The sequence below is a fragment of the Lissotriton vulgaris genome, chromosome 4_1, assembly GCF_964263255.1.
Source record: "Lissotriton vulgaris chromosome 4_1, aLisVul1.2, whole genome shotgun sequence".
Lineage (NCBI taxonomy): Eukaryota > Metazoa > Chordata > Amphibia > Caudata > Salamandridae > Lissotriton > Lissotriton vulgaris.
Genome location: NC_141691.1, coordinates 182010412 through 182024122, shown reverse-complemented (window position 1 = coordinate 182024122; position 13711 = coordinate 182010412).

Sequence of the window (13711 nt, the reverse complement as noted above, 5' to 3'; positions counted from 1 at the left end):
AAGGTGCAAGGCAGAGGGTGAGATGGGTACAAGGCAGAGTGCCAGAAGGGTGAAATGCAGAGGGGAGGAGGGTACAAGGTGGAGGGCAAGAAGGGTGCAAGGGGAGGGCGAAAAGGGTACAAGGGGGAGGTCGAGAAGGGTGCAAGGCAGAGTGCCAGAAGGGTGCAAGGCAGAGGGTGAGAAGGGTGCAAGGCAGAGGGTGAGAAGGTTGCAAGGCAGAGGTGAGAAGGGTACAAGGCAGAGTGCCAGAAGGGTACCAGGCAGAGGGTGAGAAGGATGCAAGGCAGAGGGTGAGAAGGGTGCTAGGCAGAGTGCCAGAAGGGTGCAAGGCAGAAGGGATGAGGGTGCAAGGGGGATGGTAATGAAGCAAAAAATGTGGCCACCCTTATAAACATTTCTGTGGATGCCCATTTTCAATTGCACTCATCCCATATGGCCCAGGTACACACCCATGCACCATGCTCAATGCACATGGAGTGGGAATTTACTGACAAGATAGCTGACACTGGGACCTGGTGTAGCTAGCACAAGGCCCTCCTGTGACCAGTGCAAACACAAACACCAGGACAACAAGGTCAGATATCTTGGACAGGAACTCACAACCACTGTCATGGCAGCATGCTCCATGGGGGGACAGCCACACCACGAGGGAAGCCCAGTTCCAAAAAAGACTCCAACTACCAGCACGGCCTGTCAGACACACCCCTTACATAAACATAGCCTCCTGGGACAGGCAACGGAGTGCCCCACTGTCACAATCGTCATGTAACACAACAAAACAAATACAGATCTGATGAAGCATCCAAGCAAAAATTGCACAGTGCAGATTAAAAAGTCCCTTGCACTTCTTTCACGACGCCGTTGCTTCACCTTTGTGAAGCAGTAGACGCACAAAAGTTGCATCATGGTGCTGGGTATTTACAAGGTGATGCATCTGGGAGATGTGCCACGTTCTAAAGCCCTGTGCCAGAAGTAGGTGTTCTGGTCCGGGGGTGGGGGGAGCGGTGGGTGGCGGTCACGACGCAGCAACACCTCCCAAAAGTGGCTGAGTGAAATCTTAAAGATTTCACCTAGTCACTTTCATGCACATGCTGCCTCAAAACCCTGTGCATGCTTGAAGCAGGCGTAAGGATTGATGCTGCATTGCGCAGATATGGCCCCACAGAGCATTCGTGGTGCTGTGTTGCACCGGTGTCTCAACTCCAGCAATGTGCAACTCCTATGGCACAGATGCGTGACGCAGCTGTGCCGTTTTTCCACCATGCTGATCTGAATTTTAAATGTGTTACATCCAACCTGGCATAGCTATGGTGCACAATGACTGGCAAATCCCTGCTGATATGCATGGCTGTGCAAGTCATTGTAAATAGTCCTTCACATATCAATGACTCCTGAGCACAGATCAATCTGACCCCACAACATACCCATCCACAAGTGAACATTGAGAACAATTCAAAGCATAGACAACTACCTGGTGGAACAGTGCCAAGACAATGTATATGAAAAGTGGATGCTGCATTAAATGGCTTAACTATTGTCTGTCTCTCACACCCACAGGGCAATGTGCCTAATCTCCCCCCAACAATGGGGGAGAGGAATTACAGTCCCAGGCTACGCAGGACCCTGATTCCCCCGACAGCGAAGCCTCTCACCACTCCATGGATGACCCCGACCAACCTGGCACCTCTGGTGCCCAAACCCATGCAGCAGCTGGATCAGGAACATCTGCGCCAACCACCACACCCATTCATGCCACATCCCAGCAGACAGCTCGGAGCCCTACCCACACTCAACAAATGAGCCAGTCTGACAATGAGGGATAAGGTTCGCCGGGCTCCCAGGAGGTGGCATACAACACCACCACTGCCATCCCTCAGGGGTCCCGTCGACCCGATGTGCCCACAATGGGCAGGCCTTGCTCGTGTGGGCAGGGGTGGTGGGAGTGGCATGAGGCATAAGCGGGAACCTGACCAGCCAGCTGCAGGGCCTGGTATGTCTGAACTGTGCAACATCATTGAGCCATACCATGGAGACACCAGGGAGTTCAGCCAGGTAGTAGGGGCCCTCAGTGAAATCAGAAACCAGAAGGCCGAGCAACACGCCAGTCAACAACAACACCAAGGACGGATGAGGCAAGACTGGCTGAGCTCCTGGCGGTGCAAAAGGACATAAGCCATTCACTCCGTCGGATTGCTGACAACATGGAGCACCCTCCATGTGTCACCAGGCAAGAAACATCTTGGCGAAGACCGCCAACAGGCACAGGGAGGGAGGAGGAGGAGGAATCGTCCAAAGGAGCATCCCATGCATCGTCAAGGCCTGCATATGAGGGTCCCCCAAGGAAGGTGGGTCATCCACGGAAAAGGCAGTGAGAGGCAGTGGGCCATGCCCATCTCCCAATTCACCTGGTCTGGCATCTTGCCTTTTTGTGCAACAGCATCACCTTATTGACTGTCCTACTCTCCCACATGGACTTGCTGCTTGCAGTCTGAACAATGATGCCAAGCACTGTGGTCTGGACTCTGTTGACTCAAACTGCAAGGCATCACATCTCCCTCTGTAAACTTTGGATTCCCATCATTTTTGTACAGCACCTAGCACTTACTCACGTTTCACACACAATATAGATAAATAAACAAAACAAACACAAGTGAAATTGATGTTGCAGTATTTTTCCCTGAGTTAACAACATAAGTGTGGGGATATGTCAAAGTAGGCCAGAGTGTGGAACAAACTTAATCCATTCATGCACTGACATCTGAGTCCGGTCGAGGACATACATAGGTCACAATGTATCATCAAATACATACATGAAGCACAATACTCACCCATGATGGTTTCAATCTGCTGAGGGGGGGGCATGACATACTGCTCAGACAGACAGTTTTGGAAGAGATTAATGAAGGTGTAGACGTCATGTGTCATGTGTAGGTTCCCAGGGAGGGAGTACCAGGTCTGTTTGGTGATGTGGGAGAACCATCTCCGCATGCAGTTGTTCTGTGGATGTGATAAATGGTGTCCAGGGCAAGGTTGGCTGGACGGAGTTGGGGCAATGGGGTGTTAGATGGGAGACGTCCATGTATGACTTTGGGACTGGGGTTGTGGAGTGCCTCCTGAGTGGGGCTGAGGAATATGAAGGTGATCCTGCAGTTGACAGTGAGACTATTGTAGGTATCTCAGGTGGACAGTCATGTGGCTGTGGCAGAGGGTGTTGAGGAAGAGGTACACGATGCACCCTTGATGTGCACAAGCCCTCCTGGCCTGGAGTCAGGCTGTTGTTCCTGCGTAGAGGGCGTTGCTGTAGTTGAGCCAGCTGGTGTCGTGGTCAGGGTGACTGTCAGTCTTGACTAGAAGTGGATCTATCAGAAGATCATTTGCAGCATGCGGAGTGATTTGCAGCATGAGGTAGAGATGGTGTTGAGTTGCATGGTTATTGTGAGCGAGGAGTGTACGATGAGCACCTGCTTGTGTGTGTGGCCACTGTATGCTTGTGCGCTGCCCAGGCCGGTGTGACACAAGAAGTTGTCCCAGCCGTAAGGGGACAATCCTCAGATGATGAGCTCAGTCTTGTCCAAGTCCATCCTCATGTGGCTGATATTCATCCATTTGTCAACGCACCTAATGCCTTCTTGAAGGTTGGATCTGGGAGTGGCTGGGTCTTTGATGAGGGTGAGGAGCAGCTGGGTGTCAATGGCAGAGGACATGATGATGAGGTCGTGTGTGCATGTGATGTTGGAGAGGGAGGCCTTGCTGGGGAGTTACTTGGCGATTTCATCCTGGGCCTTCCTCTGGATCCCAATGTTGGAGATGTCTGATCTGACAGTGTGGTAGCACATGGTGTAGAATGCCATTGAGAGGTCAATGGGGTAAGGGTGTTGGTGTCACCATTGTTGAGTAGGGTCCAAGATGTGGTTGGTGGTGGCAATGAGGGCTGTTGCAGTGGGGTGATTACTGTGAAAGATGGTCTGGTGCAGTTTGCCTGGAGATGTTTGCTTGCAGGGAGATGGCCAGTTGCTCCTTGACTGTCTTCTTGATGACATTTGCCGGGTAGGCAAGCATGGTGATGTTCCAGGACATCCTGCGGTACTGCTGTCCGTTGTCAAAGAAGGGCCTGGGTTTCTGCATGCCTCCAGCTCACATGAAAAGTGGCATACTTAAAGGAGACATGCATGCCGTGCTGGAGATGGGCTTCAAGGATGGTGTATGCTGTGATTGAGATGTTGTGTGGGAAGGGTCCTGATGGAGAGCCGGAGTGGATGGTGTACATGAGCCGGGTGATGTCTTTGCTGCTGACGGGAGTCCAGGACCAGAGTGGCGGGTATGTCCTGTGGAAAATAGCACTGTCTGCCTCTGTGTGGTGAGGCTGTTGTGTACGTCCATGAGCTTAGAGTAAGTTGAAAGGGATCCCATTGGTCTTGCAAGGGTGGGATGTCTTTTGGATGGAGAGCTGGGGTTAGATAGTTCACTCACAATGCCGATGAGGTCGTTCATATTGTGTGTGTTGGTGTCTAGGCCAAACCTGAAGGTTGTCCTCTTGTCCATGCTGATGATATGGTGAAGTCTATGTGTTGGGGATTTCAGGGCTGAAAGGTAACTGATGGTTGTTTGTTTTACAAGGTTTGCACATGAGTCCGGCTAGACCTGTATGAGTCCAGTAGGTCTGCCTTCTCCCTGGTGGCTTAACTGTTGTTGTGCTTCACAGGAAAGTCCGCCAATGTGGCAAGAATGTTGGATCATCGCTGATCCAGTGTGTGCGGTTGCAGGGTGTGGCAGTGTCGTTGGTTGGAGTGTCCTGTGTGAGGGTGCCACACAGCTCATTTCTGTTGACTCATTTAAAGCTTTTTTGGTGGACCTGTAGCAGAGTGTGGTGCAGTGTGTTGTTTTTTGGACAACTGGATGCAAATGTTGATGTATTAATGCAGGATGGTGGTGTGGTTGTCCTCCAGCCAGGAGTTGCTGTCCCCCTGACCCATGTAGTCTGTGTAGGTGAGGGCCTGCATGCTGATGTAGTTGTCCAATGTCTGTGGACCAATCAGTAAAGCCGTTTCCCAGCTCTGTGATCTGTGATCTCAGATTTAGCCACAATTTCTTAGGTAGCCTCTCTGCTCGAATTGCAGATGTGTAAATCCGGTTCTCCTACTGACCCCTTGCCCGCCAAGCAATACAACATCCTTGCTAAGATTCACAATCACCATTTAAGCCCCATCTGGAACCTTTCCCTCAAATTGGGCTCTAATCCGGATGGGTGGAAACACTTGTTCCTCCTTCCCATCTTAAGGAAAGCCAACGCAGATCCTGAATCTCCTTGCAATCATAGACCTAACTCTCTTTTACCTGCTCCGGCCAAGATTTCAGTGAAATTTTTCTGGCAGCAACTGATGGCCTTTGTTGAAGATAATAGCCTCCTTCACAACTCTCAATCCAGCTTCCATTCCGGCTATAGTACGGAGTCGGCCCTCATTGAAATGGCAGACTCTATACGCTGGGTGGTCAACTGAGGCTCCAAGGCAGTGTTGGTGCTGTTAGACTTGTCTACAGCATTTGACACCGTCGACCATCCCATTCTTCTGAACCACCTTAAGACCATAGGTGTGGGGGGCTCAGTGCTGAACTGTATAACGTTCTTACTCTCTGACCTCACACAGCAGGTCCGGACCTATCCATTCATCTCCCCAGTCAAACCACTGAAGTGGGGCATGCCGCAGGGCTCTGCTCTGAGCCCTCTGACTTTTAATTTACTTAACCCCGCTGGCTGAATCGATTGCCATGTCTTAAGTCAAAATTATATCATATGCTGATCATCTTCAGCTTCTATTCAGCTTAAAAGCTTTGTGTGCCGCAAATTTTGACCCACTCGAAAATTGTCTCAAGATTATTGCGGCCTGGATGGACCACAATTTCTTGAAACTTAATCCAGATAACACCTAGATCCTATTTTTTTAACAAACCTTCTCCCCTCTCTTCCAATCTGTAGTGGCCATTGCTCCGGCACACAAGGAATCTTGGAGCTAGATGGAACAATCAGCTATCCCTTGCCACACAGGTATAAGAGGCGTGTGCCGCTTGTTTTGGCAAGAGTAAAATCTTCAAGAGATTTATTCACTATCTGCACAATGTAACCCGGAAAATGGTGGTTCACGCAATAATCCTCTCCCATTTAGACTGCACAAAAGGCTCACATTAGGCTTGCTCCCTATACTGCAGACGGTCCAAAACGCTGCTGCCCGCCTGGTATGTGGAGTCTCACTTTGACAACATATCTCCCCGTATCTTAGAGTACTCCATTGGCTGCCCATGGCTACACAAGTAGATTTCAATGCGCTGACACTCGCCTTCAGGCAGGACAAGGCCGTGGTCCGGTCTATCTTAGGAAGAGATTCCGTCCCTATTGTCAATCACGATCTGTAAGTTCCAATGACAAGCACTTGCTCATTAGTCCTTAGTTTGTAAAACCTAGATCAGCAGGTGAAACCTTTCAGGTAGGAACCACCCAATGTTGGACTAAGCTACCTTTCCACTGCTTATGATTCTGTCTGAATGAGAGTCTCGCAAAGCCCTTAACAGCTGGCTATTTAGCCTGCTTGATTAGTTGATCCTCTGTATGCTGCCTAATTTTCGGCACACTACAGCGCTGGGACACCCCGTTGGGTTAGATGTGCACTCAATAAATGACTATGAATATAATTGTAGATGGCTTAGCAGAATTGCGGGTGTAGGCCTGGAGATCGGCAGATGATAGTTAGACTGAGGGTGATCAGGGGGTTGATCTGAAACCTGAAGTGTAGATGTTTGACAATGCTGAGTGTGTCCTTGGTGTTGTATGTGACTCCGAGGGTGTACTTCAGAAAGAATTGCAATTCATCCTCCTGGATTGTCAGTGCTGTCCCTGCGGGTGATCTCATATCCGTCTGTGATGGAAATGTTGAAGTAGTATGCTAAGGATGCGTTCAACCAGGTTACCCGCGATGTTTGGGGCTGTTGTGTTGAGGAGGTAACAGAGTCCAATGGCGTGCAGGTGGATGGAGCGGGTGTGCAGTAGAAGGCACATGACCTGGCTGTACGGACATGGTCTGTTATGCGGGGCAGCGCGGTGTTGGCAGTAGTAGTTGCACACACAGCCTGCAAAGCTGTCATGGGTGCGCTTAGGGGTTACCTGAAAGCAGGTAGATGATTGTCTGGTGTTCACTGTTTGGAGGGTGGCTGGAGCATTAGTCTGTTGAGTTATCTGTGTCATGGAAGGACCAGAGGGTCTTGCACTATGCACGTTGCAGGTGCTGACGGTTCTACCTTTGGCACGGAGGTGGCGCAACAGTGGTACTGACAAGCTGCTGCCTGCATTAAGAATGGGTGGATGAGGGAGGAGCATCTGGGAGGCGTGTGTGTTGCAGAATCAGGGCACTTGGTGGTGCGGTGCCGCAGGAAAGGCAGCAGCAGGAATGAGTGAACACATGATGGCGGAAGGGGTGAGACACCACGCAAAAACTAGCACACAAAGACAAGGAGGTTTGAAAGGCACAATGTAACTGGTGTATGGAAAGGAAGGAGTATCTGGTTACTCATGGCTCACCGAAAGAAAATGGATGAACAATCACCAAATATGACGGGCACAGGATCAGGCACCAAAAGGCTGAGCTGCGCAGAGGACGCACAACGTCAGCAGGTGTTGCCTGCCCTTTGTGGGTAAAAAGCTGCAACAATACATACACAACCATGTACTTCATGCACAATATAGATCATTAGCCATGATTAACTGCATGTATGTTGCCACAGTACACATACTCCAATATGCACAATCTTTGTACATTATGCCATAGATGACACATGCAAACTGGCAAGAGATCTGCGGTGACATTAATGAGGCACATTGTACTGTGGGGAACACATTTTCTACACAAATGGATCAAGTTTGTGTTGAGGCCATGCTGCTTTAGCCAATGTCTATGGCCAGAGCCATTGTTCTGAAGAAAATAACAGTCATGCAATGAGTTTACCTGTAATGCTGGTGAAATAATGTGCACACGACTGCCTGGGACTGTCGGTTTCTTGAATCCTCAGAAACGTGCGATGCTCAAAGTGGTCCATCTCCCGATAGCCCTTTGGTCTGAGTAGAAATGACTGACTCAAAAGGTTGATCAGGCAAGGGGGTACACAGTCAAAATATCGAGTTGTAAATATCGACCTACCAAAATATTGTGTTAGAAATTTCGAAGGTATAGAATATCGATGTCAAGAATATCGTTGGACCGAATATCGACCCTAAGGTAAGTAATATCGAAATTATTTATATCGATGTAAGTAATATCGATGTTAGTAATATCGATAGCATATATATCGATGTCACTAATTTCGATGATACTAATATCGATATTTGTATGATTTTTTGTTTTTTATTATGTATGTGTTATATGTGTTAGTTAAGTATTTAAAATAAATAATATTATATGTGTATTAATTTTATATATTAATACATTTATTTATAACAAATTATATGTTTTAGTTCCAGAGCGGGTAGGGGGTTTATAGGGGAATAGGGTGGGAAGTAATTTAATTATGTTTAATTAATTATTATTTAGTAGGAGTTATAAAATAATTTTAATTAATTGATAATTAATTTTAATTAATTGGAAATTAATTTTAATTAATTGATAAATATGTTCTCCTAGCGGGTTGTGGGTATATAGGGGAATAGGGTGGGAAGTAATTTAATTATGTTTAATTATTTATTAATTAGTTGTAATTATAAACTAATTTGAAATAATTGCTAATTAATTTAAATTAATTGGAAATTAATTTTAATTAATTGATTATTTGATAAATATGTTTTGTAGCGGGTTGTGGGTTTATAGGGGAATAGGGTGGGAAGTAATTTAATTATGTTTAATTATTTATTAGTTAGTTGGAATTATAAAATAGTTTGAAATAATTGCTAATTAATTTTAATTAATTGGTTAATAATTTAAATTAATTGGTAAATAATTTTCATTAATTCATAAATAGATAAATGTGTTCTGTTGCGGGTAGTGGGTGAATAGGGGAATATGGTGGGAAGTAATTTAAATGTAATTAAGTAATAATGTATTCAAATTAATTGTTTTGTTAATAATATAATTGATAATTAATTATTAATTGGTCATTAAATAATATACATTGGTATTTTTTAATATTTAATTTGGGCTAAATATATTTTGATAATCATGTCTTTACTAATTATGTATAGGTATTGTGTATGGTTTATATTTATGTAATAGTTAAAATTTTAATTACTAAAAAAAGCTTTTATTTATAAGTATGTTATTTTAACCCCTACGCTTCTCCCACACTTTCCCTACTGTTGCACTCTCTGGGGTGGGAATAGTAATTTTTAACCCTACGCTATCCAACACTTTCCCTACTGTTGCACTTTCTGGAGCGGGAATAGTAATTTTTACTCCTACGCTATCCAACGCTTTCCTCACTGTTGCACTCTCTGGAGTGGGAATAGTAATTTTACCCCTACGCTATCCAACGCTTTCCCTACTCTTGCACTCTCTGGAATGGGAATAGTGATTTTTACCCCTACGCTATCCAACGCTTTCCCTACTGTTGCACTCTCTGGAGTGGGAATAGTAATTTTTACCCTTACGCTATCCAACGCTTTCCCTACTGTTGCACTCTCTGGAGTGGGAATAGTAAATTGTTACCCCTACGCTATCCAACACTTTCCCTACTGTTGCACTCTCTGGAGTGGGTATAGTAATTTTTACTCCTACGCTATCCAACGCTTTCCCTACTATTGCACTCTCTGGAGTGGGAATAGTAATTTTTACTCCTATGCAATCCAACGCTTTCCCTACTGTTGCACTCTCTGGAGTGGGAATAGTAATTTTTACCCCTACGCTATCCAACGCTTTCCCTACTATTGCAGTCTCTGGAGTTGGAATAGTAATTTTTACCCCTACGCTATCCAACACTTTCCCGACTGTTGCACTCTCTACAGTGGGAATAGTAATTTTTACCCCTACGCTATCCAACGCTTTCCCTACTGTTGCACTCTCTGGAGTGGGAATAGTAAATTGTCACCCCTACGCTATCCAACACTTTCCCTACTGTTACACTCTCTAGAGTGGGAATAGTAATTTTTACTCCTACGCTATCCAACGCTTTCCCTACTGTTGCTCTCTCTGGAGTGGGAATAGTAATTTTTACCCCTACGCTATCCAACACTTTCCCTACTGTTGCACTCTCTGGAGTTGGAATAGTAATTGTTACCCCTACACTATCCAACACTTTCCCTACTGTTGCACTCTCTGGAGTGGGAATAGTAATTTATACTCCTACGCTATCCAACGCTTTCCCTACTGTAGCATTCTCTGGAGTGGGAATAGTAATTTTTACTCCTATGCTATCCAATGCTTTCCCTACTGTTGCACTCTCTGGAGTGGGAATAGTCATTTTTACCCCTACGCTATCCAACACTTTCCCTACTGTTGCACTCTCTGGAGTGGGAATAGTAATTTTTACCCCTACGCTATCCAACGCTTTCCCTACTGTTGCACTCTCTGGAGTGGGAATAGTAATTCATACTCCTACGCTATCCAACGCTTTCCCTACAGTTGCACTCTCTGGAGTGGGAATAGTAATTATTACCCTTACGCTATCCAACGTTTTTAAATAATTAATGTTATAAATATTAAAAGAATATTTAATTATTTATATATTTTTACATTTTATTTATGTTATTGTTTTATGTTTGGAAATGTATTAGTAAATTAGAATATATTTTATTAAATTATGAATTAGTAAAATAATTATTACTATTTATTGTTCAGTACATATATATTACATATTTACTGTATTTATTTAATTAATGTATTATTATTAAATATGTATTATTTATTAATTTTAAACATTATTAGATACTTTTAACTATGTACATTTTATTTATTAGTGTTATTTACTTTATTTTCCATTTATATTTAAAAAAACAAAAAACGATATTTTTAACATCGATATTTTTAACATCTATATTATTTTTTCGATATTTTTGTACTTACCATGTTGTAGATAGGATGTCGATATTCTTGCCCTCAACATTTTTGACTCAATATTCCTGTAGGTCGATATTTTGGAGGTCGATATTTTGTCAGTGATCTGGCAAGGGAAGGAAAGGAAGGGAACAGCAGGGAGGGAGATCTGAAACAAAGGTAAATAAGCATAAGGACTCAACACTTCTTGTCACTGAATCACAGAATACCTCAAGACCTATACTGTAACAGTTACACCTGTAAAGGAAAACAGCCACTGTATCCTATTTGGGATCACAGTAATGAAAATGATACTAGATCTGAGAATTGAACACGGACACATAAAAGGTAGCAGAGTTTTGCAGCTAAATGAAGGGGGTATAAGGCTCTGCAGGCTGTTTCAATGCAATTAGAGCCATGCGGTAATCAAGGAAATCACAGTGTATGAATAAGGCTTCAATAAACAGAAATTCTAATGTGCTGCAGTGCTACTCAAACAAAGGCAACAATCCGTACTGACCCCTGGGAATCAGTGAGGGTCAAGAAGGGAAATTACACATCACCCGCAAGAGCCGTAAGAAGCTCATCCAACGAGGGAGGGAATTAGGGAAACACAAGGAAGCCCCGCAAGAGCGAGTCATTGGCTCGTCCAACTGGGCTTTGAAATGCCTAACATAAAAAGCTGCTGGGCCGAAACTCAACAGAGAGTAATGAGGAGCAATGGCACAAAACCACCCCTACCATGACCAGGATATGCAGCACGCTACAAGAGAATCCTGGGATTAACGTCACCCAACTGGTGCCACGGAAGCATTTACATTTGCTACAGCACAACGTTGTGAGGTCATCAGTGCAACATTCCTGGCATCATGGGAATAGAAAGTTAACATCAACTTACCGAGAAGGCTTGCAATGCAGTGTTCTCCACCGTCCCTGAGGAAGCGACGTGACAGTGACATGATATACTGGCACAAGAGGCAATGCATCCATACAAACAGACTCACCGGACATTTGACAGAACATGTGGGACATACGCTGGCCCACACCTTCTCAACATGGTTGATTGGAAATCAAACTGTACTGGCACACAAGATTAAGTGGATGAGCCAAACACATCCTGCTGCACACAGTGAGGCTGCAATTCCCCATAGAGCCTGTGGTTGTGATGTCCCACACAATGCCAACCGTGGTATCCGCAATGTGTCAGGGTCAAGGTTTACACACATTGATGGCTTCACCAGAGTCAAAACTCCACAACAGATGACTGTCAAGAAGGGTGACTGTCCTGTCATGGGAGTGGTGCAACATGTAATTTGATCCATGGTGTTGAGACATTTATGGATGGTTCTACAACATGCACAGAAAAAGTTCCCACACTTTCCCAAACCATACCAACCCCAAACAGCCTGTTTGGATCTCTTACCCGAACTGACATTTTAACATGTCCCTGCATGAAACGCTGATTTGGGCCACGTTGCAATCCTCATGAGGAATAGCAGGAGGACTAAGATGACACGAACAGACAACAGGCACAGCAACCTGGGAATCACAGACACACAAGGGCTCACCGTTAAACATCTTTGCAAAAGAAATGGGCACGTACAAAACAGGAACAATGTAGTACACATGTACATTTAAAGCTAAGTCATTGCGCATGTCTGTGTGGCATGACATCAGCACTTGCCTAACACATCAGAACACACATCAAAGTTACTTTGCATACAGTCAGATGGACACACACATTGTAACACATGCCACTCAATGCTACAAGCTTGCACATTCATTTCCAGTGACTCACAATTATGAGAAGTAGTTTTGTATGAGCTGACTCCGGATATCATCCTCCTCCTCCTCATCACTTGCATCGTGACCAAGCCATTCATCCTCAATGGTGGATGTTTCTGCTCCTCAGGATCCAGCATGAGTGGCATTGCCTTCTCAACTGCCATGTTGTGCAGCATGCAGCACACGTTGAAGATATTACAGATTTTTGCCAGGGCAAATAGGAGCGATCCGCCGGTCTTATAGAAGCACCGGAATCGGCTCTTCAGGAGGCCAAACATCCGCTCAATCACTTGCCTGGTCTGCCCGTGTGCATTATTCTACCGCTGATCTGCAACTGTTCTTGGGTTGCGGAGAGGTGTCAATAGCTATGGCATGTTGGGATATCCTGAGTCACCTACAAAGGTACATCATGTAAATAAGTGGGTCAGGAGTTGCCGTCAGAGCAAAAGATACTGAAACACACAGGACAAACAGAGTTTACCCACCAACAAGACATGCCCAATCGCTGTGCAGCTGCAGCATCATTCGTGGCACCCTGCTACGCCTCATGATGAATGCATCGTGTGCCAATCCTCTAAAACGTGCACAAACATGGGAAATCAGCATGTTGGCAAGACACACCACCAGGGCAATTATTGAATGATAATGTTTCCTGTTGCGGTAAGCCTGCTCCTGAGCCTGTGGTGGCACCAAAGCCACATGTGTCCCATCAATGGACCCAATGACATGTGGCATCCCTCCCAGGGCATAAAATTCACCCTTGACATCTCTCAACTCTTCAGGAGTAGGACATTTGATGAATTCATCCATGTGCCCCAACATGACTGCTAAAACATCACGCAGGACACGGCTGAACATTGTTTGTGACCTTTAACCGACATCAGCAATGGTTAATTGAAACGTACCTGTAGGAAAAAAATGGA